Here is a 24,973-nt window from a genome sequence, read left to right on the forward strand (position 1 = left end):
ACTGTCAGCAGGTTACCTTGTGGCTCGCTTTAACCCTACGCTTACGTGACTTTGTTCACTTCCAAAATTTTCCTTCCTCAATACGAAAATAAAAAACTTTTCTTACAAAAAATCCCAGAAAAAAAAAAAAAACCTTCAGCCGAACCCTCCCCCCATATAGCAGCTGCCTTGTCGAAATTGCAGTTTCCATAATTAGTTAGATAGTAAAGAATAGTCACTGTGTGCCTACAAAGAGTGTGTAGGGGGGGTGGGAGTCTGAATGAGAACAAGGGAGGAGACAGAAAGGGGGAGTAGTAGAGCCGAATTCTCTGTCCTCGTCTATCGTCAGGCTGCAGACCAAAAAAGACACTTTTTGCCATATTGCACTGTTAGTTTTTTTTTCTATCCCTTTTTCCCACTCCCTCCTTTATTAAGCTCTTCCCTTAGATTTACCCCCCTTCCTTCTCATTCTCAGAAAGTCCCTGAGCCAAAGCAGAGGAGAACATCTGGATTTTGTTTTTCAAGGAGAAGAAGGGGGAAGGAGTGAACAAGCCAGAAGGAGAAAGAGAGAGAGAGTGCGGGACAGAATCATGGGTGTAGTGAGCACACCCCAAAAACCCCCCACTTTGGAGAGTTGCAAGTGGGAGAGGGAAAGTTGACAAGTTGTCTAAGATGCTGGCTGGGAGCAGACCAGGATACACCATACAGCCCAGGAGATCCGGAGACCTGTCCAGATTCGCAGAAGCCAAAGGTCCATTCTGCATCATGTGCTCGGGCTGAGATTCCTAATTTGGGTTTACGTTTGGGTCTTTTTTGTATTGCTTTTTGTGGATTTAACAAGTTCTGAAGATTTGCGTTGTGGATCCGCACCTGCGAAATCGGTCAACGGCTGAACGTAAGACAAGAAGGAGACCTCGGAGAGGTAAGGAGTCCATACGGGACTTTCAGCAGGTGTAAAATATACTAGTGCTACCTATAACCTGGGACGTGCACAGATTGACTAGAAAGGGGGCTTGAGCCCCTGCCCTTTTGATGTTACTCCTAAAAGTGCCCTGGGCAGTCTGGCATCATTTTGTGGGCATTTATATTAATAATTATGGGAAGTGCCCTTTTTTTTCCAGTTCGGCCCCTGCCCCCCAAAATGTCTGCGCACATAACACTGTCATACTGTGGCATGAAAACACTTAGGTGCTGCAGAACCAAGATAGGTTAGGATGATCACACATGCACAGAGTATTCATTCAAAAGAACCAAAGACTTGCCCCCATAGTGACAAGGAAAGAAGCCTCAAGAGAGGTGAGGAGTCTATAAATTTACATTAGGTGTAAAATATACTAGGGCTATAACACTGTCATACTGCTGCATTAGCAAACTTGGGTGCTGCAGAACCAAGATAGGTTAAGATGGTCACACATGCACACAGAGTATTCATTCAAAAGAACCAAAGACTTGCCCCATAGTGACAAGGAAAGAAGCCTCAAGAGAGGTGAGGAGTCTATAAATTTACAGTAGGTGTAAAATATACTAGGGCTATAACACTGTCATACTACTGTATGAGCAAACTTAGGTGCTGCAGAGCCAAGATAGGTTAGGACGGTCACACATGCATGAGTATTTGGTCAAAAGAACTTGCTCCCATAGTGACAAGGAAAGAAGCCTCAAAAGAGGTGAGGAGTCTCTAAGGGATTTACAGCAGGTGTAAAATATACAAGTACTAAGTACTGTAGAATCAAGATAGGTTAGGACGGTCACATATGCACAAGATATTCGGTCGAAAGAACCAAAGCTTTGCCCTTAGGGTCTATTCACATGGCACAATTTCCTCCTTAAATTAAAGCCTATAGACTTCTATGGGATTCCGCACTACCATTCACACTCCTAAATTTCGGCTTGCGGAATTCCGCTAGCGGAAATTCAGAAGTGTGAATGGGAGTGCGGATTCCCATAGAAGTCTATGGGCTTTAATTTGAGGTGGAATTCCGCAAGCAGAAATTCTGCTATGTGAATAGGACCTTATAGTGACAAGGAAGGAAACCTCAGAGAGGTAAGGAGTCCATGAGGAATTTGCAGCAGGTATAAAATATACTACTGCTATAACACTGTCATAAGAAACAAAGAATTGCCCCCATAGTCTTCATGGTAGAATTATGGGAGATGTTCTTTAAATTCGTGGTCTAAATTTGGCAAAAAAAAAAAGACCACATAGTCCTTCTAAGTTACAATGGACAAATCGATGCTGAAATATTAGAGATGCCCAAATGGATTTTGATATGGTATCACCACCGCCTGTGTGTTACTAGATGAGGGATGCCCATTCAGGACACAGAAGATCTGTACCTCTGCTTGACCCTGTGTTACACAACTGTCTACTTCATTTTCTTATGGGGAACCTCCGTTGATCATTGGAGGATTCCTTCAGGTAAACAGTGTCTTTCAATACGATAAACACCGCTTGTCCAGACGACTCATCGATGATGTGTTCACTTAATGTTCCCCCAGTGAAATGACTTGGGACCTCCAGTGATCACCTCATCATTGATGGACCCCTTCAGGACTGTCAACACATTGATTTCAGTTAGCGCCAGATAATATAATATTCCCACAGGGTATATTATTAGGTTCTGTTTACATAGGGTATTTTACACAGTTCCCGACGCATATTTCATCCTGAAATACTCATCATGAAATCTGAGAGAAAAACTCCTCTTGTTAGTTAAACTGGAAATTTGACCTGTAGGGTGGATTTTTTTCCACCGCAGATATGAAGTCGGTGACCAAGCCAGTAGCCACATATGGATTTACCCTATTTAGTGGGGTCAGTTCATGTGCCAAGCCACGGCATATTGAACTGCAGATCTATGGCAGAAATCTTTGGTGCCATATAACACTTCATCCTTAGCTAGGTATATTATTTTTTAGGACCCCTGGTGATCCCCTCATCATTGGTGGACCCCTTACTTGTCCATGCAGAACAGAAGGGCAAAGGTTAATACAGTAATATCAGGAAGTAGTGGATGCATGGAATAGCCTTCCTGCAGAAGTGGTAGCTGCAAATACAGTGACAGAGTTTAAACATGCATGGGATAGGCATAAGGCGATCCTTCATTTAAGATAGGGATAGGCATAAGGCTATCCTTCATATAAGATAGAGTTAGGCATAAGGCTATCCTTCATATAAGATAGAGATAGGTATAAGGTTATCCTTCATATAAGATAGAGATAGGCATAAGGCTATCCTTCATATAAGATAGAGATAGGCATAAGGCTATCCTTCATATAAGATAGAGATAGGTATAAGGCTATTCTTCATATAAGATAGGGATAGGCATAAGGCTATTCTTCATATAAGATAGAGATAGGTATAAGGCTATCCTTCATATAAGATAGAGATAGGTATAAGGTTATCCTTCATCTAAGATAGAGATAGGCATAAGGCTATCCTTCATGTAAGATAGGGATAGACATAAGGTTATCCTTCATATAAGATAAGGATAGACATAGGCTATCCTTCATATAAGATAGGGATAGGCATAAGGCCATCTTTCATATAAGATAGGGATAGGTATAAGGCTATCCTTCATATAAGATAGAAAAAGGCATAAGGCTATCCTTCATATAAGATAGGGTTAGACATATGGCTATCCTTCATATAAGATAGAGATAGGCATAAGACTATCCTTCTTATAAGATAGAGATAGGCATAAGGCTATCCTTCATATAAGATAGAGATAGGTATAAGGCTATTCTTCATATAAGATAGGGATAGGCATAAGGCTATCCTTCATATAAGATAGAGATAGGTATAAGGCTATCCTTCATATAAGATAGAGATAGGTATAAGGTTATCCTTCATATAAGATAGAGATAGGCATAAGGCTATCCTTCATATAAGATAGGGATAGACATAAGGTTATCCTTCATATAAGATAAGGATAGACATAGGCTATCCTTCATATAAGATAGGGATAGGCATAAGGCCATCTTTCATATAAGATAGGGATAGGTATAAGGCTATCCTTCATATAAGATAGAACAAGGCATAAGGCTATCCTTCATATAAGATAGGGTTAGACATATGGCTATCCTTCATATAAGATAGAGATAGGCATAAGACTATCCTTCTTATAAGATAGCGATAGACATGAGGCTATCCTTCATATAAGATAGAGATAGGCATAAGGATATCCTTCATATAAGATAGGGATATACATAAGGCTATCCTTCATATAAGATAGGGATAGGCATAAGGCTATCCTTCATATAAGATAGGGATGCACATAAGGCTATCCTTCATATAAGATAGAAATAGGCATAAGGCTATCCTTCATATAAGATAGGGTTAGACATATGGCTATCCTTCATATAAGATAGAGATAGGCATAAGGATATCCTTCATATAAGATAGGGATAGGCATAAGGCTATTCTTCATATGAGATAAGGATAGGCATAAGGCTATCCTTCATATAAGATAGGGATAGACATAAGGCTATCCTTCATATGAGATAGGGATAGGCATAAGGCTATCCTTCATATAAGATAGAGATAGGCATAAGGCTATCCTTCATATAAGATATGGATAGGCATAAGGCTATCCTTCATATAAGATAGGGATAGGCATAAGGCTGTCCTTCATATAAGATAGAAATAGACATAAGGCTATTCTTCATATAAGATAGAGATAGGCATAAGGCTATCCTTCATATAAGATAGGGATAGGTATAAGGCTATCCTTCATATAAGATAGGGATAAGCATAAGGCTATCCTTCATATAAAATAGGGATAGGCAAAAGGCTATCCTTTATATAAGATAGGGACAAGTATTTAGAATATTGGGCAGACTAGATGCGCCGAATGGTTCTTATATGCCGACACTTTCTATGTTTCACTTTTGTGGACCCAACTCTTCCATGTACAGTATTAGCCGGCTTGTTAATGTCGATGGCTGACGTGTAATACCTTATTTTGTGGTGGAGAAATTATAACGTAAGAATGTAAGACCCCCCCCCCATGAGCAACTTATCCTTGAAGGACCACTAACTTGACTTTTCTGGACAAGGGTAGACCTTCACTCTGGTGGATCCCAAGTTTCTCTTATCCAAAAAACTTATCCAAACTAGAGTCTCCTACAAAAAGATGAGATACCTATCTGTGGGCATCTATTGGACATTGTAGACATTGGTTTTGGTGGGTGCCATTTGAGGGTCCGCTTACCTATAAAGGGGGTGTCCATACTGGAAAATCGCTTCAAAGTTGAATGTCTTGAGTCGTCCCTGGTTCCCACAGTCATCTGTGAAGTCTACGAGGGAAAGGTCTCTAGTTCAGGACTCTTGGGCAGTGGGAATGGGACACTTCAGATGACAGGAACGCAGCTCCAGGAGGTTTAGGGACTCTCATGGGTACACTGAGGGAGGTAGTGTAGCCATGCATGGCAGGTATTTAGGTGTGTGTACAGACTAGGTGAGAGGTGGAGACAAACCTACACAGGACAATTTAGAAGACAGACACAGACTTGCCTCTGGTGCTACTTGACTGACGGAGAGATCCGGGAGACTAGCACATTGTAGGATTGGGATTCTACATCCTGGGATATAAGGGAATTCAGAGATGAATGAGAGGATTTCATGTCTGCAGAGGAATACGGGGGAAGAAGAGATCAAAGGAAAGTAACAAAGAACTGAGATGAAGTGTGAGACATGAAAGAGAAGCATGGTTCTGTACGGGGCATGGAGAACGAGGAAAAGGCAGAGAAATGCCCAGAGGACCCTGCAGTAAGTAACGCATTTCAGGCCTATAAAGAATAAGTGTCAGTGATCTATACCAGTGGTCTTAAACTCTGGCCCTCCAGATGTTGCAAAACTTCAACTCCCAGCGAGCCCGGACAGCCATTGGCTGCAACATCTGGAGGGACACTGTTTGAGACCACTGATCTATACTATACTGTAATAGTAGGAGCAAAACTGAACTAGTGAAAGAGGAAAAAAATTGACTAGTGTGAGGAGCTTCTCAGATGTCTATAGGTAGTACAGGCAACAAGGAAGGAAGCAGGACTTATAAGACGTACAAGTAACTGCAGGAGGTGTGAGAAGCTATAGTGATAATAGCACAGAGGTAGAGGAAATGTATAGGAGGATATATGGAGTAATAGGAGGAGAGATAGGTAGGTTATATGGAGTAATAGGAGGAGATATACAGAGGTTATATGGAGTAATAGGAGGAGATATAGGGAGGTTATATGGAGTAATAGAAGGAGATATAGAGAGGTTATATGGAGTAATAGGAGGAGATATAGGAGAGGTTATATGGAGTAATAGGAGGAGATATAGGGAGGTTATATGGAGTAATAGGAGGAGATATAGAGAGGTTATATGGAGTAATAGGGGGAGATATAGGGAGGTTATATGGAGTAATAGGAGGAGATATAGGAGGTTATATGGAGTAATAGGAGGAGATATAGGGAGGTTATATGGAGTAATAGGAGGAGATATAGGGAGGTGATATGGAGTAATAGGAGGAGATATAGGGAGGTTATATGGAGTAATAGGAGGAGATATAGGGGAGGTTATATGGAGTAATAGGAGGAGATATAGAGAGGTTATATGGAGTAATAGGAGGAGATATAGGGAGGTTATATGGAGTAATAGGAGGAGATATAGGAGAATTTATATGGAGTAATAGGAGGAGATATAGGGAGGTTATATGGAGTAATAGGAGGAGATATAGGGGAGGTTATATGGAGTAATAGGAGGAGATATAGGGAGGTTATATGGAGTAATAGGAGGAGATATATGAGAGGTTATATGGTGTAATAGGAGGAGATATAGGAGAGGTTATATGGAGTAATAGGAGGAGATATAGGGAGGTTATATGGAGTAATAGGAGGAGATATAGGGAGGTTATATGGAGTAATAGGAGGAGATATAGGGGAGGTTATATGGAGTAATAGGAGGAGATATAGGGAGGTTATATGGAGTAATAGGAGGAGATATATGAGAGGTTATATGGAGTAATAGGAGGAGATATAGGGAGGTTATATGGAGTAATAGGAGGAGATATAGGAGAGGTTATATGGAGAAATAAGAGGAGATATATGGAGGTTATATGGAGTAATAGGAGGAGATATAGGAGGAGATATAGAGTAATAGGAGGAGATATAGGAGAGGTTATATGGTGTAATAGGAGGAGATATAGGGGAGGTTATATGGCGTAATAGGAGGAGATATAGGGAGGTTATATGGAGTAATAGGAGGAGATATAGGGAGGTTATATGGAGCAATAGGAGATATAGGGAGGTTATATGGAATAATAGGAGGAGATATAGGGAGGTTATATGGAGTAATAGGAGGAGATATAGGAGGTTATATGGGGTAATAGGAGGAGATATAGGGAGGCTATATGGAGTAATAGGAGGAGATATAGGGAGGCTATATGGAGTAATAGGAGGAGATATAGGGAGGCTATATGGAGTAATAGGAGGAGATATAGGGAGGCTATATGGAGTAATAGGAGGAGATATAGGAGAAGTTATATGGAGCAATAGGAGGAGATACAGGGAGGTTATATGGAGTAATAGGAGGAGATATAGGGAAGTTATATGGAGTAATAGGAGGAGATATAGGGAGGTTATATGGAGTAATAGGAGGAGATATAGGGGGTTATATGGAGTAATAGGAGGAGATATAGGGAGGTTATATGGAGTAATAGGAGGAGATATAGAAGAGGTTATATGGAGTAATAGGAGGAGATATAGGGAGGTTATATGGAGTAATAGGAGGAGATATAGGAGAGGATATATGGAGTAATAGGAGGAGATATAGGGAGGTTATATGGAGTAATAGGAGGAGATATAGGGAGGTTATATGGAGTAATAGGAGGAGATATAGGAGAGGTTATATGGAGTAATAGGAGGAGATATAGGGAGGTTATATGGAGTAATAGGAGGAGATATAGGGAGGTTATATGGAGTAATAGGAGGAGATATAGGGAGGTTAAATGGAGTAATAGGAGGAGATATAGGGAGAGGTTATATGGAGTAAGAGGAGGAGATATATGAGAGGTTATATGGAGTAATAGGAGGAGATATAGGGAGGTTATATGGAGTAATAGGAGGAGATATAGGAGAGGTTATATGGAGAAATAAGAGGAGATATATGGAGGTTATATGGAGTAATAGGAGGAGATATAGGAGGAGATATAGAGTAATAGGAGGAGATATAGGAGAGGTTATATGGTGTAATAGGAGGAGATATAGGGGAGGTTATATGGCGTAATAGGAGGAGATATAGGGAGGTTATATGGAGTAATAGGAGGAGATATAGGGAGGTTATATGGAGCAATAGGAGATATAGGGAGGTTATATGGAATAATAGGAGGAGATATAGGGAGGTTATATGGAGTAATAGGAGGAGATATAGGAGGTTATATGGGGTAATAGGAGGAGATATAGGGAGGCTATATGGAGTAATAGGAGGAGATATAGGGAGGCTATATGGAGTAATAGGAGGAGATATAGGGAGGCTATATGGAGTAATAGGAGGAGATATAGGGAGGCTATATGGAGTAATAGGAGGAGATATAGGAGAAGTTATATGGAGCAATAGGAGGAGATACAGGGAGGTTATATGGAGTAATAGGAGGAGATATAGGGAAGTTATATGGAGTAATAGGAGGAGATATAGGGAGGTTATATGGAGTAATAGGAGGAGATATAGGGGGTTATATGGAGTAATAGGAGGAGATATAGGGAGGTTATATGGAGTAATAGGAGGAGATATAGAAGAGGTTATATGGAGTAATAGGAGGAGATATAGGGAGGTTATATGGAGTAATAGGAGGAGATATAGGAGAGGATATATGGAGTAATAGGAGGAGATATAGGGAGGTTATATGGAGTAATAGGAGGAGATATAGGGAGGTTATATGGAGTAATAGGAGGAGATATAGGAGAGGTTATATGGAGTAATAGGAGGAGATATAGGGAGGTTATATGGAGTAATAGGAGGAGATATAGGGAGGTTATATGGAGTAATAGGAGGAGATATAGGAGGTTATATGGAGTAGTAGGAGGAGATATAGGGAGGTTATATGGAGTAGTAGTAGGAGATATAGGGAGGTTATATGTAGTAATAGGAGGAGATATAGGGAGGTTATATGGAGTAGTAGGAGGAGATATAGGGAGGTTATATGGAGCAATAGGAGGAGATATAGGGAGGTTATATAGAGTAATAGGAGGAGATATAGGGAGGTTATATGGAGTAGTAGGAGGAGATATAGGGAGGTTATATGGAGCAATAGGAGGAGATATAAGGATTTATATAGAGTAATAGGAGGTGATATAGGGAGGTTATATGGAGTAATAGGAGGAGATATAAGGATTTATATAGAGTGATAGGAGGAGATATAGGGAGGTTATATGGAGTAATAGGAGGAAATATAGGGGAGGTTATATAGAGTAATAGGAGGAGATATAGGGAGGTTATATGGAGTAATAGGAGGAGATATAGGGAGGTTATATGGAGTAATAGGAGGAGATATAGGGAGGTTATATGGAGTAATAGGACGAGATATAGGGAGGTTATATGGAGTAATAGGACGAGATATAGGAGAGGTTATATGGAGTAATAGGAGGAGATATAGGGAGGTTATATGGAGTAATAGGAGGAGATATGGGGAGAGGTTATATGGAGTAATAGGAGGAGATATAGGGAGGTTATATGGAGTAATAGGAGGAGATATAAGGATTTATATAGAGTGATAGGAGGAGATATAGGGAGGTTATATGGAGTAATAGGAGGAAATATAGGGGAGGTTATATAGAGTAATAGGAGGAGATATAGGGAGGTTATATGGAGTAATAGGAGGAGATATAGGGATTTATATAGAGTAATAGGAGGTAATCTTACAGTAAGATGCCACTTGCACTAGTTATACTGACATATATAGAATACTTCTCCCAATATAGAGATTATTCACATGCTATGGATATTTGGGAGCCTTACCCAATGGCTGTCCCAGGCCTAGTTATATGAAATGCATGGACTGTGTAGAGGTGGGGCGGACAGATATTTACGAGAATGCGACTCAGCTTGCTTATGTATTTTCGTTTCACGGCTTGTACGTATCATCTGTCAGACCAGAAGGTTTAGCCTAGAGACTAAAGACGTCCGAGACAGCGACGGGGCAAAGTTAAGCAGCAAAATAAATATTTCAATAATGTACAGGACAGCGTGTCATGCCTCAAGTATTTCTTCAGTCTTCACAGAGGATTATTATAAATATATATATATATATATATATATATATATATATATATAAAGTACTATATTATATATATATATATATATATATATATATAAAGTACTAAAAAAAAAAAATATATATATATATATATATATATATAATAATCTGATTACTAAGGCAAGATGCTACCGCTAACTGGTTTTCTACAACCGCTTGTTATACGACTACAACAACCAGTATGTTTCAGGTTGTTCATGTCCCAACACAATGACAGGAAACTGAAGACAGAAAGGTTAATGGAGGCTTGAGGGGAGATTTACCACAACCTGTCCAAAGGAAAGTTGCCCATAGCAACCAATCAGATCGCTTCTTTCATTTTTAACAAGGCCTCTGCAAAGTGAAAGAAGCGATCTGATTGGTTGCTATGGCAACTTTTCCTCTGGACATGTTTTGATAAATCTCCCCTTTGGTGTCTTTTTTTTTTTTTTCTCATACAGGTTTAGTAATCAGATTTCTCTATATTCAGTGCTCCCTCAAGTTACAATATTAATCGGTTCCAGGACGACCATTGTATGTTGAAACCATTGTATGTTGAGAGCATAACTCTATGGAAACCTGGTAATTGGTTCTGAAAATGTCATCCAAAAATAGGAAAAAGTGAGGATTAAAGAAAAATAAGTAGATAACTAATACAGATAAAGCAAATCCTTACATATAAAAGTAGGAAAGATCTGCTGGGAGCTGTAATCACTGTCTATTTTAGTGTTTCCCAACCAGGGTGCCTCCAGCTGTTGCAAAACTACAACTCCCAGCATGCCTGGACAGCCAAAGGCTGTCCGGGCATGCTGGGAGTTGTAGTTTTGCAACAGCTGGAGGCACCCTCTTTGGGAAACACTGGTCTATGTAGAGGACAGGAGCTTCTTCAGGGTCCAGTAAAGAACACACAATGTCCTAAAAAAAAATTAAAAAAAAGGAAAACGGGGCCGCCCTCACCTGATGCCCAAAGGAGCAGGTAACCCTGGCACAAGTAAAGAGTACAGAATATGCAATACCTCCCTGTACTGTAGGGGGTGCTACCAGACACCAGTCAGTGCATGCACTTTAGGAATACAGGGGTTTTACCAGTGAAATATCTATTCTGATTGGTCGGTTCTTCCAGCCATTGGCACGTTTCGCAGATTCCATAGCCTTGTATGTTGAGTCTGGTTTCAAGTTACAATGGTCCAGAAAAGACCATTGTATGTTGAAACTATTGTATGTTGAGGCCATTGTAAGTTGAGGGATCACTGTATATGTCTTATCAAAGAACCTTTGGTGGAAACGTTACTATAGGTTGGTGGTCCCCAAAATGTGGACCTGCAGATGAGGCTAAACTACAAATCTCGTCACTCGATTGTCCGGCAGTATTATTAATGACAGGTTATGGCTGATGGGTCCTTGTACAGCAGTGTCTCTCAACTAGGGTGCCTCCAGCTGTTGCAAAACTACCACTCCCCGCATGCCCGGACAGCCAACGGCTGTCCGGGCATGCGGGGAATGTTTTTTTTGCAACAGCTGGAGGTTCACAGTTTGGAGACCACTGACCTTTAGGTATATGGGTGCATTTAGGAACAGATATGGACCATAACACCATAACTTACCGCTATATACTGCTTTCTTATGGTTTATACAAAGGTCACTTAAAGGGGTCCTCCAGAGGAAAACTTTTTTTATTTTTTTATTTTTTTTAATGAACTGGTGCCAGAAAGTTAAACAGATTTGCAAATTATTCTAATATTCTATTAAAAAATCTTAATCCTTTTAGTACTTATTAGCAGCTGTATGCTACAGAGGAAATTTTTTTTTTGTGTTGTCCACAGTGCTCTCTGCTGACACCTCTGTCCGTGTCAGGAACTGTCCAGAGCAGCATAGGTTTCCTATGGGGATTTTCTCCTGCTCTGGACAGTTCCGCATACGGGCATCAGGTGTCAGCAGAGACCACTGTTGGCAACACAAAAAAGAAATTCAAAAAATAAAGATATTCCTCTGTAGCACACAGCTGCAAAAAAGTACTGAAAGGATTAAGATTTTTTAATAGAAGTAATTTACAAATCTGTTTAACATTCTGGCACCAGTTCATTTAAAAAATAAAAAAAAAGTTTTCCACCGGAGTACCCCTTTAATCGTTTAAGGACGTTGAAAATAAATGTACATCCTGGTGCCCTGGGACCTAACACATCAGGACATACATTTACGTCCTGATCTGCATTCTTTCTGCACTCGCTTCATAGACTGTGAGTGACGGGATGTCTGCCACTTCATCGGCACCCCCTTGCCCGCCATAACATATATGCGGGGGTCCGATCAGTTTACATACTCGTCAGAGGTCTCTGCTCCGTGTGGGTCCCAGGGCTATCTGCTGATAGAGTCCATCTGGTGGCGGCTTATTTTTGAACTTGAGACACCTTTGACTTCACTGTTTTGCAAATTTTTGGCACGTTTTTACTGCAAATGACCGAAATTGCTGTAAATTTGGGCGTTTCGGAATATCGAGGTAATAGCATGGTGGAACCGTAACAGTACCACAAATAAAAAACAAATTAAAAACTAGACAAAATAAATAAAAATTAGATAAAAAGATATTTAAACTAGACAAAAAATAGGCAAATATTTCTCCTGCCCCCTCAACAAGTATAGCTTTATCAGAATGTGAATTTTTAGTAATTTTTTTAGTTTTTAGGGGAAGGGGGGATTTTTGGCTTTTTTTTTTTTTTTTCTAGTTAGCGCTATCTCCCTCACATCATTATTGGATTCAGATTTTAATGTTTCAGATGCCCCTTTCTTCGGAGGACTCCTAGACCGTCTCACAATCCTGTTGCATGTGACCTGCATTTTCCCACCTTCATTTTTGGGGATTTTAAATTGGCATCAGTCTTTTTTTTATTTATTTTGTTTGGGCACGAAATGCAAAGAAAAGTATTTGGGAGCAGCACAAGTGAGCTATGAAAATGGGGGGAGAAAAAAAGAAAGGCGTGACAAGAATTACTGTAACATTATGTACTTGAAAATTTGAGATCTGGTCTAGTAAAAACTCTACATGGATGTTGTCAGGTGTGAACTGAGACATGTACATTGTGTACTCTGTGCATTTTTTAGGTTATTATTTAACTTATACAGCAGGTGAAATAAGTATTGAACGCGTCACCATTTTCCTCACTAAATACTGTTTCTATGAGACAAGAGTACCTGCTATTTTCAGGTCTTTTCGAAGCTCTTCACAAGTGGCCTTCGGCTCTTAGACAACTCTTCCTAAAGGGGTACTCCAGTGGAAAACAACGTTTTTAAAATCAACTGGTGCCAGAAAGTTAAACAAAAGATTTGTAAATTACTTCTATTTAAATATCTTAATCCTTCCAGTACTTCTCAGCTGCTGTATACTACAGAGGAAGTTCTTTTCTTTTTGAATTTCTTTTCTGCCTGACCACAGTGCTCTCTGCTGACATCTCTGCCTGTCTCAGGAACTGTCCAGAGTAGGAGCAAATCCCCATAGCAAACCTCTCCTGCTCTGGACAGTTCCTGACATGGACAGAGGTGTCAGCAGAGAGCACTGTGGTCAGACAGGAAAGAAATTCAAAAAGAGATATAACTTCCTCTGTAGTATACATCAGCTGATAAGTACTAGAAGGATTAAGCTTTTTAAATAGAAGTAGTTTACAAATCTGTTCAACTTTCTGGCACCAGTTGATTTTCAAATAAATTGTTTTCCACCAGAGTACCCCTTTAAGGAGCACCTGGTCGAGGCGAATTTATGGAGAAATGATTGTCTTTCTACTTTTGTATTATGGCCCCACCAGTTCTCACTGGAACATTCAGAAGTTTAGAAATGCGCCTGTAACCAACACCATTGTTATGTTTTGCAGCAATTAGGTTGTGAAGGTCTTGAGCTCTTTGCTTTTACCCATCACCTTTCATCATTTACCCATTATCTACCCATTACCTTTCACCCACTTGTCTTGTGTGACACCTTGGCAATGAGACCTCTTTTTGCAGCCATCAGTGGGGACTGAACCAGTTGATATTAATTTGCACTGACAAGGGGCTGGATTGATTATTAACCCCTTAACGACGCAGGACGTATATTTACGTCCTGCGCCGGCTCCCGCGATATGAAGCGGGATCGCGCCGCGATCCCGCATCATATCGCGTGGGTCCCGGCGCTAATCAACGGCCGGGACCCGCGGCTAATACCACACATCGCCGATCGCGGCGATGTGCGGTATTAACCCTTTAGAAGCGGCGGTCAAAGCTGACCGCCGCTTCTAAAGTGAAACTGAAAGTATCCCGGCTGCTCAGTCGGGCTGTTCGGGACCGCCGCGGTGAAAACGCGGCGTCCCGAACAGCTGATCGGACACCGGGAGGGCTCTTACCTGCCTCCTCGGTGTCCGATCGACGAATGACTGCTCCGTGCCTGAGATCCAGGCAGGAGCAGTCAAGCGCCGATAATGCTGATCACAGGCGTGTTAATACACGCCTGTGATCTGTGTAAGAGATCAGTGTGTGCAGTGTTATAGGTCCCTATGGGAGAGATCAGTGTGTGCAGTGTTATAGGTCCCTATGGGAGAGATCAGTGTGTGCAGTGTTATAGGTCCCTATGGGACCTATAACACTGCAAAAAAAAAGTAAAAAAAAAGTGTTAATAAAGGTCATTTAACCCCTTCCCTAATAAAAGTTTGAATCACCCCCCTTTTCCCATAAGAAAAATAAAACAGTGTAAAAAAAAATAAAAATAAACATATGTGGTATCGCCGCGTGCGTAAATGTCCGAACTATAAAAATATATCATTAATTAAGCAGTACGGTCAATGGCGTACGCGCAAAAAAATTCCAAAGTCCAAAAAAGCGTATTTTGGTAACTTTTTATAACATTAAAAAATGAATAAAAAGTGATCAAAAAGTCAGATCAAAACAAAAATCATACCAATAAAAACTTCAGATCACGGCGCAAAAAATGAGTCCTCATACCGCCCCGTACGTGGAAAAATAAAAAAGTTATAGGGGTCAGAAGATGACATTTTTAAACGTATAAATTTTCCTGCATGTAGTTATGATTTTTTCCAGAAGTGCGACAAAATCAAACCTATATAAGTAGGGTACCATTTTAACCGTATGGACCTACAGAATAATGATAAGGTGTAATTTTTACCGAAATATGCACTGCGTAGAAACGGAAGCCCCCAAAAGTTACAAAATGGCGTTTTTTTTTTCGATTTTGTCGCACAATGATTTTTTTTTCCGTTTCGCCGTGCATTTTTGGGTAAAATGACTAATGTCACTGCAAAGTAGAATTGGCGACGCAAAAAATAAGCCATAATATGGATTTTTAGGTGGAAAATTGAAAGGGTTATGATTTTTTAAATGTAAGGAGGAAAAAACGAAAGTGCAAAAACGGAAAAACCCTGAGTCCTTAAGGGGTTAAAGGGGTATTCCAGGCCAAAACTTTTTTTTTTATATATATATATATATATATATATATATATATATCAACTGGCCCGGAAAGTTAAACAGATTTGTAAATTACTTCTATTAAAAAATCTTAATCCTTCCAATAGTTATTAGCTTCTGAAGTTAAGTTGTTGTTTTCTGTCTAACTGCTCTCTGATGACTCACGTCCGTGCGAATTCCACACAAAATTCACACCAAATCCACATATAGAGGAGATATAGGAGAAAAAAAAACAAACATTCACTTCAATGGGCTTCCCAACAAAAATTCCGACACGGCTTATATTTTTGCGGAACGCGGGATACGGACTATATAAGCTGCGAAACGTCCAACGTGCGAATGGGACTGCGGAATCCCATTGAACTCAATTGGCTAGAAACATATGCAGAATTCTCATGCAAAAATCCGTGCGGAAATTCTGCCGTGTGAACATAGCCTTATGGAGTTTCATGCTACAATCTAATAGACAAGATAACAGCATAAAAAATATATCATAAAACAATATAAATATCAGTTAAATGGCATATTCTTCCAATGGTTTTCAGTCCTGCCATTGTATTCATATTCATCACTTCTGCGCACAATTCCTCCTGGAGCCCCCCTGACACTCTGTTTACCCTCCTACCCTGGAATTCGGCCCGCTTGCCCTTCTACCCTTTCCCTGTGTATTCTCCCTGCCCCGAAAGTGTCTGGGGTTTTAGTTAATAACGTAAGCTGTGACATCTCAACCCACATGTTTCATCTCCTGTGCCTGCAGAACGTTTCACAGCAGATGTTCTCCATCACATGGGACGCAGGCACAAAGGTTTTCGGGCCTTTCTCACACACCAGCTTTTACAAGCTTTAACCCTTTCCGCATGCTGTAGAGCAGAGTTTCCTGACCGGGGTGCCTCCGGCTGTTGGAAAACTACAACTACCAGCATGCCCGGACAGCCAACGGCTGTCCGGGCATGCTGGGAGTTGTAGTTTTGCATCAGTGGTGGCCACCCTGGTTGAGAAACACTGCTGTACAAGGACTCCTCAGCCATAAGTCTGTCCGGGCATGCTGGGAGTTGTAGTTTTGCATCAGTGGTGGCCACCCTGGTTGAGAAACACTGCTGTACAAGGACTCCTCAGCCATAAGTCTGTCCGGGCATGCTGGGAGTTGTAGTTTTGTATCAGCGGTGGGCACCCTGGTTGAGAAACACTGCTGTACAAGGACTCCTCAGCCATAAGCCTGTCCGGGCATGCTGGGAGTTGTAGTTTTGTATCAGCGGTGGGCACCCTGGTTGAGAAACACTGCTGTACAAGGACTCCTCAGCCATAAGTCTGTCCGGGCATGCTGGGAGTTGTAGTTTTGCATCAGCAGTTGCCACCCTGTTTGAGAAACACTGCTGTACAAGGACCCCTCAGCTATAATTCTGTCCAGGCATGCTGGGAGTTGTAGTTTTGTATCAGCGGTGGGCATTCTGATTGAGAAACACTGCTGTACAAGGACTCCTCAGCCATAAGTCTATAGAGCCATTGTAAGTCTATACAGCAGTGTTTCCCTAACAGTGTGTCTCCAGCTGTTGCAAAACTACAACTCCTACGGTAGCATGCCTGGACAGCCGAAGGCCAATGGCTGTCCTGGCATGCTGGTAGTTGTAGTGTTGCAACAACTGAGGGCACCCTGGTTAAGAAACACTGCTGTACAAGGACCTCTCAGCTAATCCTGTCATAGAGCGAGGGAGAAGAGCGGGGAGTACAGCTTCATAGTGGCTACATGAAAAGTGTTACAAAACTATAACTCCCAGCATGCCCTGACAGCCTTTGGCCGCTGGTCACCGAATACTGCCGCACTGGGGTTATGGTGGAATCTGTTGGCGCTATACAAATAAATATTGTTTTTATTATTCATTTTTTCATAGTTTGCTACAATGGATCAGCGTAGGTAAAATCTATGATCCTGTAGCCCGGACTGTTTGGCTAAGAAAAGACAATGCAATTGTAACAAACCCTCAGCAGTCGGGTGTATTAGGTCTGTACAGGTTTTCTGCCTGTTCTCATTCAGTGAAAGAAATTGTGAGGTACTGTAGGTAAATAGGGATGAGCTGCAATACCAAAGACAACCAGAGTGGCGTTGTTTTTGGAGTAAAGAAGCAGATCCTCTTTTTGATCCCCCTATAAACCATTTAGCCAGGATCGGGCATGTTGAAATCCAACATGGCTGACCCATTAGATGGTTGACCAGTCCTACCGAAATCAGTAGGTTTGGTCAACATCCTCCAGCATGCATATGTTTTCAAGTCCAACATGGCCGACCCTTCTTTACCTTGGCATCTTGTTGAGTGGAGAGTAAACGTAATGGACCTGTTTATATCCAGCATGGCCGACCCTTCTCTACCTTGGCATCTTGTTGAGTGGAGAGTAAAAGTAATGGACCTGTTTATATCCAACATGGCCGACCCTTCTCTACCTTGGCATCTTGTTGAGTGGAGAGTAAAGTAATGGACCTGTTTATATCCAACATGGCCGACCCTTCTCTACCTTGGCATCTTGTTGAGTGGAGAGTAAAGTAATGGACCTGTTTATATCCAACATGGCCAACCCTTCTTTCATTTAACATCTTGCTGGGTGGAAAGTGAAAGGAATTGACCCATTTTTAATCCAACATGGCCGACCTTTCTTTCTTTTGACATCTTGTTGGGTGGAAAGTGAAAGGAATGGACCTTTATAAATCCAACATGGCCGACCCTTCTTTCCCTTGATATCTTGTTGAGTGGAGAATAAAAGTAATGGACCTGTTTATGCAAACATGGCCAACCCTGCTTTCACTTAAAGGGGTACTCCGCTGCTCAGCATTTGGAACAAACTGTTCCGAATGCTGGAGCTGGTGCCGGGAGCTCGTGACATCATAGCCCCGCTCCCCTCACGATGTCACACCCCGCCCCCTCAATGCAAGTCTATGGGAGGGGGCGTGACGTCTGTCACGCCCCCTCCCATAGACTTGCATTGAGGGGGCAGGGTGTGACATCATGAGGGGGCGGGGCCATGACATCACGAGCTACCGGCTCCAGCGTTCGGAACAGTTTGTTCCAAACGCTGAGCAGCGGAGTACCCCTTTAACATCTTGCTGGGTGGAAAGTAAAAGGAATGGACCCATTTTTTTATCCAACATGGCCGACCCTTTTTTCATTTGACATCTTGTTGGGTGGAGAGTGAAAGGAATGGACCTTTTTAAATCCAACATGGCCGACCCTTCTTTCCATTGACATCTGCTTGTTGGGTGGAGAGCCGGAAGGTCACCATACACATGATATAGTCAATCGGTGGGTAATGTGTATGGGGGCCTTTACTCTTAAACAATAAGCCATTTGTTGAGGCAGCTCCTTTATAAAGAGATGTACTCAGAGATAGAGTAGTCCCGTTACTGGAGGATGTTGAGGTTGGGATGAGTTACAGTGCGGGTATTGTCTCCTTCCATACGGCACTGTATGTACGCGGTATATAACCGTCCAGAGGCCATTATTATGTCACACGATGGATCGGACCCACCAGCAGTTGTCTATTATTTCCATATTGTGAATGGAAAGTTCCCATCTGATGAAATAACCAAACTCATTCTCTTTAACATAAACATTTAAGGCCAAGACTTCAGTACTATAATCCTATAATCCTCGCTGCCCAATGGGCCCATCCAGTGGATGATCATATTCTTAGTTTCACTCTTAACAGATATACTGTATATATATATATATATATATATATATATATATATATATATATTTCCTCTATAACCCTTATTGTAAAGTATGAAATGTTTTTCTTTTTTTTAGTAATAATAGACATATAAATGAGGGAGATTTATCAAAACCTGTGCAGAGGAAAAGTTGCCCAGTTCCCCATAGCAACCAATCAGATCGCTTCTTTCCTTTTTCACAGGCCTTTATGAAAATGAAAGAAGCAAGCTGATTGGTTGCTATGGGCAACTGGGCAACTTTTCCTCTGCACAGGTTTTGATAAATATCCCCCTATATAGACAATAGACATATAGCTATACAGAATATAAAGGTCACCGTACACTGTCTGTCATAGCTGCTGATCTAATACTAGTTCTTTACATTATTGTGTAGAAAAATGTACACACGGTACATGTATATAGTATATTATTAAAGAATGACTCAGTCCCTTGGTAGTCCTAGGGTTCTGTGTTGGGTAGCGTCCTGTCCAGTTCTATTTGTTGCCACCCAATATGGTATTGTACAATGCCTACAGTATAGCAGTGCTGTACATTGGTTATATAACACTTCAATATGGTTGTCCACATAACAACATTAGATAGTGCTGCCATGACCATACATTGCAAAAATAACATACTCCACAGTGTATAAGTAGCAGAATGACAATGCTAACAACACAGGATATAACTCAGGATCAGTACAGGATCAGTAATGTAATGTATGTACACAGTGACCTCACCAGCAGAATAGTGAGTACAGCTCTGGAGTATAATATAGGATATAACTCAGGATCAGTACAGGATCAGTAAGGTAATGTATGTACACAGTGACCTCACCAGCAGAATAGTGAGTGAAGGTCTGGAGTATAATACAGGATATAACTCAGGATCAGTAATGTACGTACACAGTGACCCCCACCAGCAGAATAGTGAGTAGAGCTCTGGAGTATAATACAGGATATAATAACTACAAACCCCAGGGCCGAAGCCCAGGAGTCACTAACTCCCCTCTTAATAAGTCCGCTAAAATATAACTTTTATTAGTGTGATAAAATATTCCCACTCAATTGGTTAAAAATAAATGTCAGAGTGTTGCTTGAACAGTGAAAAATAACCAGTGGGGGACCCCCTGTCTGATAAAGTAGCTGTTTTAGCGGCGCTGCAGCCTTCCGCAATGGCAACACTATGACGTGCAACTTAAAATATAAGCACAGCCACCCCCGACATGTTTCGCTGTTGAGACAGCGTTATCAAGAGGTAATGTAGCCACATTACCTCTTGATAACGCTGTCTCAACAGCGAAACATGTCGGGGGTGGCTGTGCTTATATTTTAAGTTGCACGTCATAGTGTTGCCATTGCGGAAGGCTGCAGCGCCGCTAAAACAGCTACTTTATCAGACAGGGGGTCCCCCACTGGTTATTTTTCACTGTTCAAGCAACACTCTGACATTTATTTTTAACCAATTGAGTGGGAATATTTTATCACACTAATAAAAGTTATATTTTAAGGGACTTATTAAGAGGGGAGTTAGTGACTCCTGGGCTTCGGCCCTGGGGTTTGTAGTTATTGTGTCTTAGGACCCCTCATTCCCCCCTTTTGGGGTGTTTTTTGAGTTTGATAATACAGGATATAACTCAGGATCAGTACAGGATAAGTAATGTAATGTATGTACACAGTGACCTCACCAGCAGAATAGTGAGTACAGCTCTGGAGTATAATATAGGATATAACTCAGGATCAGTACAGGATAAGTAATGTAATGTATGTACACAGTGACCTCACCAGCAGAATAGTGAGTGCAGCTCTGGAGTATAATACAGGATGTCAATCAGGATAAGTAAAGTAATGTACATTCTATGTAATGAACTTTTTAGGTGAGTTTGTGTGTATAAACATTGGCTTTAAGCTTCCACATCACCAGGACTGTAGATAGTGAATATCACTAGGGCCCAGATAGGAAAGCGAAGCCAGTATTTATCTGTGAAGATGTTATTGACATGCTAGTGATTACATTGTGATGAATGGGCAGGTTACGCTGGGGCTAAAGATCACAGGACGGGCCATAAACCTATTAACCTGTCTGTGGCCCATACACCTCTGACTTGACGTGTGACTTTTAAGGCTCCTGCAGCCCATAAACATTCCATGTAAATGGTGGGAACTATAAACAATCTCATTTCTTTTCATGAGAACTTCTAGGGCAAACATGGATTTGATAGACCTGACGGGTTTCAGCATGGTCGCCTTATTCATAGGTCAATGATTAAGGCGAGCATGCCAAAATGCATCATATTCTAACATATGGATCAGTCGTCTTTAAACTGTGGCCCTCCAGATGTAATATCTGAAGGCCACAGTTTGGATACCACTGAATATGGATGTGTATGGGGCTTTTTAACCTATGGCTTCTGTTTTGCTATATTGGACTACTAGCTGCTGCTCCCAATTTAGCATGTTTCGTTTTTTATACTAAACCCCTGTAAGATGGTTAATACAATGTAAATCTTTACTATAGGGTACAATGCTTGCATCCGGTTACAAAGACTTTTTTTGCTTATACTTTAAAAAGAGGAATCGGCATTTCCTTTTTGTCAATGGTCTACATTTATCTACTTTATGTGGTTGTAGTGAAGAGGCAACTTGTTGGCTTTTGGTTTACTTGTTGATCAAAAAGAAAAAAAGAAAAAGAAAAGAATGCACGCAAGAGGCAGGAACAAGAACAATACTATCGTAAACCCAGATCGAGTTGATCCAAAGAGAACATGTGAAAGACTGAAATACTCAGATAGTGTTCAAAAGATGACTTAAAGGGGACATGTGGCCAACCCACCCAAAAATGAGATTGCTTTATCAATTAAAAGGATAGGGCACCCTGGTCACTCACCTTTTTACAGTTTCTTGATACGCCCTTCCGTTTCCAAGATATAAGGGTTTATACTTTGTCTGATAAGTCAGGGAATGGTCAGATGGGTGTGAACTTAATTTTTATAATAGGAGTGACTGATCTGGAGATGGACTGGATAATACAGTCAGGGGAAGTGTATTAGACAACATAACCTCCACAATAACCTCCTGTTTGTGTAATCCCACCCATCACCTGATAGTCACTCCTATTATTAAAATTAAGTTCACGCCCATCTGACTATTTCCAGGATTGTCAGACAAACTATAAATCCACATATCTCAGGAACATGAGGGCGTATCGAGAAACTGTAAAAAGGGGTGTGATCGGGGAACCCTGTGCCATTTAATGAGAGTAACTTCTCAATTATTTGGGGATGGCCACAGGTCCTCTTAAGTGGCCCATACACCTTACACTTACGCCAAACTCGATGGCACCAGGGGGTTTGGCTGACTATTTAAGGTGTAAGGCAGGCTCCCGGCTCTCCCCTTGCAGATGGTGTTGAGAGAAGGGTGGGGCATGCTGAATGCTGCCCGACCTATTTGTTCAGTAAGAAATATGTTGGCGCCAGAGTGTCTGGCTGCAGCTTACCCCTCCCCTCTATATAGAAAGCTAATGTACTTTCAGCCACGGTAAACATTTATGTGAGATGTTTGGCCAACAGTTATTATTAATGCATGGGCACTTTTAAAGTGGCCATACACATTAGGTAACTGATAAACAATCGTCACAGCCATATGCATTTTAGGCTATATTTGTTGTTGTTCAAACTAATCATACTTGATCAAAGGACTTATCTCTCTCTGGGAATATTCTGGGAAATTATATTCTTTCCAAAAAGATCTGCCGAACATTCATGGGTGAATAAGTTGGGAGACGTCCGGAGAAAGTTATTGAAAATGTATGGGCACTTTTAAAGGTGTACTCCGGTGGAAAACTTTTTATTTATTTATTTATTTTTTAATCAACTGGCTCTAGAAAGTTAAGCAGATTTGTAAATTACTTCTATAAAAAAATCGTAATCCTTCCAGTACTTATTAGCAGCTGTATACTACAGAGGAAATGCTTTTCTTTTTGGATTTCTCTTCTGTCACGACAACAGTGCTCTCTGCTGACCTCTACTGTCCATTTTGGGAACTGTCCAGAGCAGGAGAAAATCCCCATAGCATGCTCCGGACAGTTCCTACAATGGACAGCAGAAGTCAGCAGAGAGCACTGTGGTCGTGATAGAAGAGAAATCCAAAAAGAAAAACATTTCCTCTGTAGTATACAGCCTCTAAAAAGTACTGGAAGGATTAAGATTTTTATATAGAAGTAATTTACAAATCTGTTTAACTTTCTGGCACCAGTTGATTTAAAAAAAAGTTTTCCACCAGAGTACCCCTTTAAGGCAGCCATACACTTTAGATAAAAGTAGGTTGATGGTTGAACAACTGAAGAACAAACAATCATAACATACACATTTTAGCCCATATTGGCCAACACAGTTGTTCAAACTGGCCATACATGATCAATGAAAAGTGAAGGACAAATGATGTCTCTAAGAATATTCTGGGAATGTTCTGAGAATATTCTTTCAGATTTTTAGCCAATAGTAAGTATACAGAGGCGCTATGTACTGTACCTTGGAAAGTAGAACAATCAAAATCTGGCCCACCAAGTGTATAGATGCCGAGCAAGGCTCCGACAGCTTCACAGGACTCCAACGCTACATCCCCATAGACATAGCGGTCAATCTGGCAGATTATGAGGGTCCTTAATAAAGAAGGTCACATTCATCAACGGCCAGAGACTTCATGCGTAGACATATGCAAATAAAGGGCTCATTTTAACCTCCATATTTGAATTGTTCCCTATATCCTTAGGCACTCTATACCATAGGTAGTTCAGGACATAGCAGACCATTTTTTGGACAAGACATCATGGGGGTGCGATTCTATAGCTCCTCTTTACTCCCTTTACATGTAAGCGCCTAGGTTGAGGTATGAGGTATTAGAAAGTTGCAGCTACGTCTTTATCGATACCTCTTGGGTATCACCGTGAGTGGAGGAAGAAATGTAAATTTGTCATTTTAGTGTTCAGAAATGCTTTATCCTTGTGTCTTTACAATACCAAGTTTCTGTGGGTCTTGCAAGTTCTTTTCTGGAACTGTAAGGGTTAACAAAGTGCAGACAGCCGTCCACTGATAAGACTTCTGCGTGACAGGAAGTAATACCGGAGAAAACATAACACATAGGGGCAAAAGGAGATACAGCAGACATGCGGGATATGTGTATAGGCTGGCCTGCATACACTCACGTACCATACTGTGCCTCAAATCTTAACACTTTAGGACCAAGAGTTCATGTAGAGGGAAGGTTATACGGTATATAAGCAATTGGCACACAAGTAGTGGTAAAGAACCAAAGGTGGAGATGCATGGGTATAAAAAGCTTGTCTAGCCCGCCACAATTTGGGTCACTTTTTGGCGAAAATCAAGTGTAGAAAATTTTCTTGTCTGCGGTCTAGGGCCATTGGTAATAGGGTGACATATATATACATGGGAGGTGACGAAGGTTGGCCCAATGGATACCTGTAGGTGACTCAGGCCTCTTCCTCAAAGCCAAGGGATTCCAGCAAATTTGAAATTTTGAGGTGCCAAAGTGCTCCAGAAGTGGCTTGAAAGTCCATT

The 24,973-nt window shown here is 41.1% G+C and overlaps 1 protein-coding gene across 1 annotated transcript in view; it reads left to right on the plus strand.

Annotated features, from left to right (window-relative positions):
* The first annotated feature begins 344 nt into the window (after nucleotides 1-344).
* S1PR2 (sphingosine-1-phosphate receptor 2) overlaps nucleotides 345-24,973 on the plus strand; it is a 61,094-nt gene continuing 36,465 nt past the window's right edge. Inside the window, exon 1 of the mRNA XM_056570595.1 lies at nucleotides 345-901. The gene's annotated coding sequence lies outside the window, so the exon portion shown is untranslated. The remainder of the gene's footprint in view (nucleotides 902-24,973) is intronic.

This window comes from Hyla sarda, chromosome 4 (assembly GCF_029499605.1).
Source record: "Hyla sarda isolate aHylSar1 chromosome 4, aHylSar1.hap1, whole genome shotgun sequence".
In the NCBI taxonomy this organism is placed as follows: Eukaryota; Metazoa; Chordata; class Amphibia; order Anura; family Hylidae; genus Hyla; species Hyla sarda.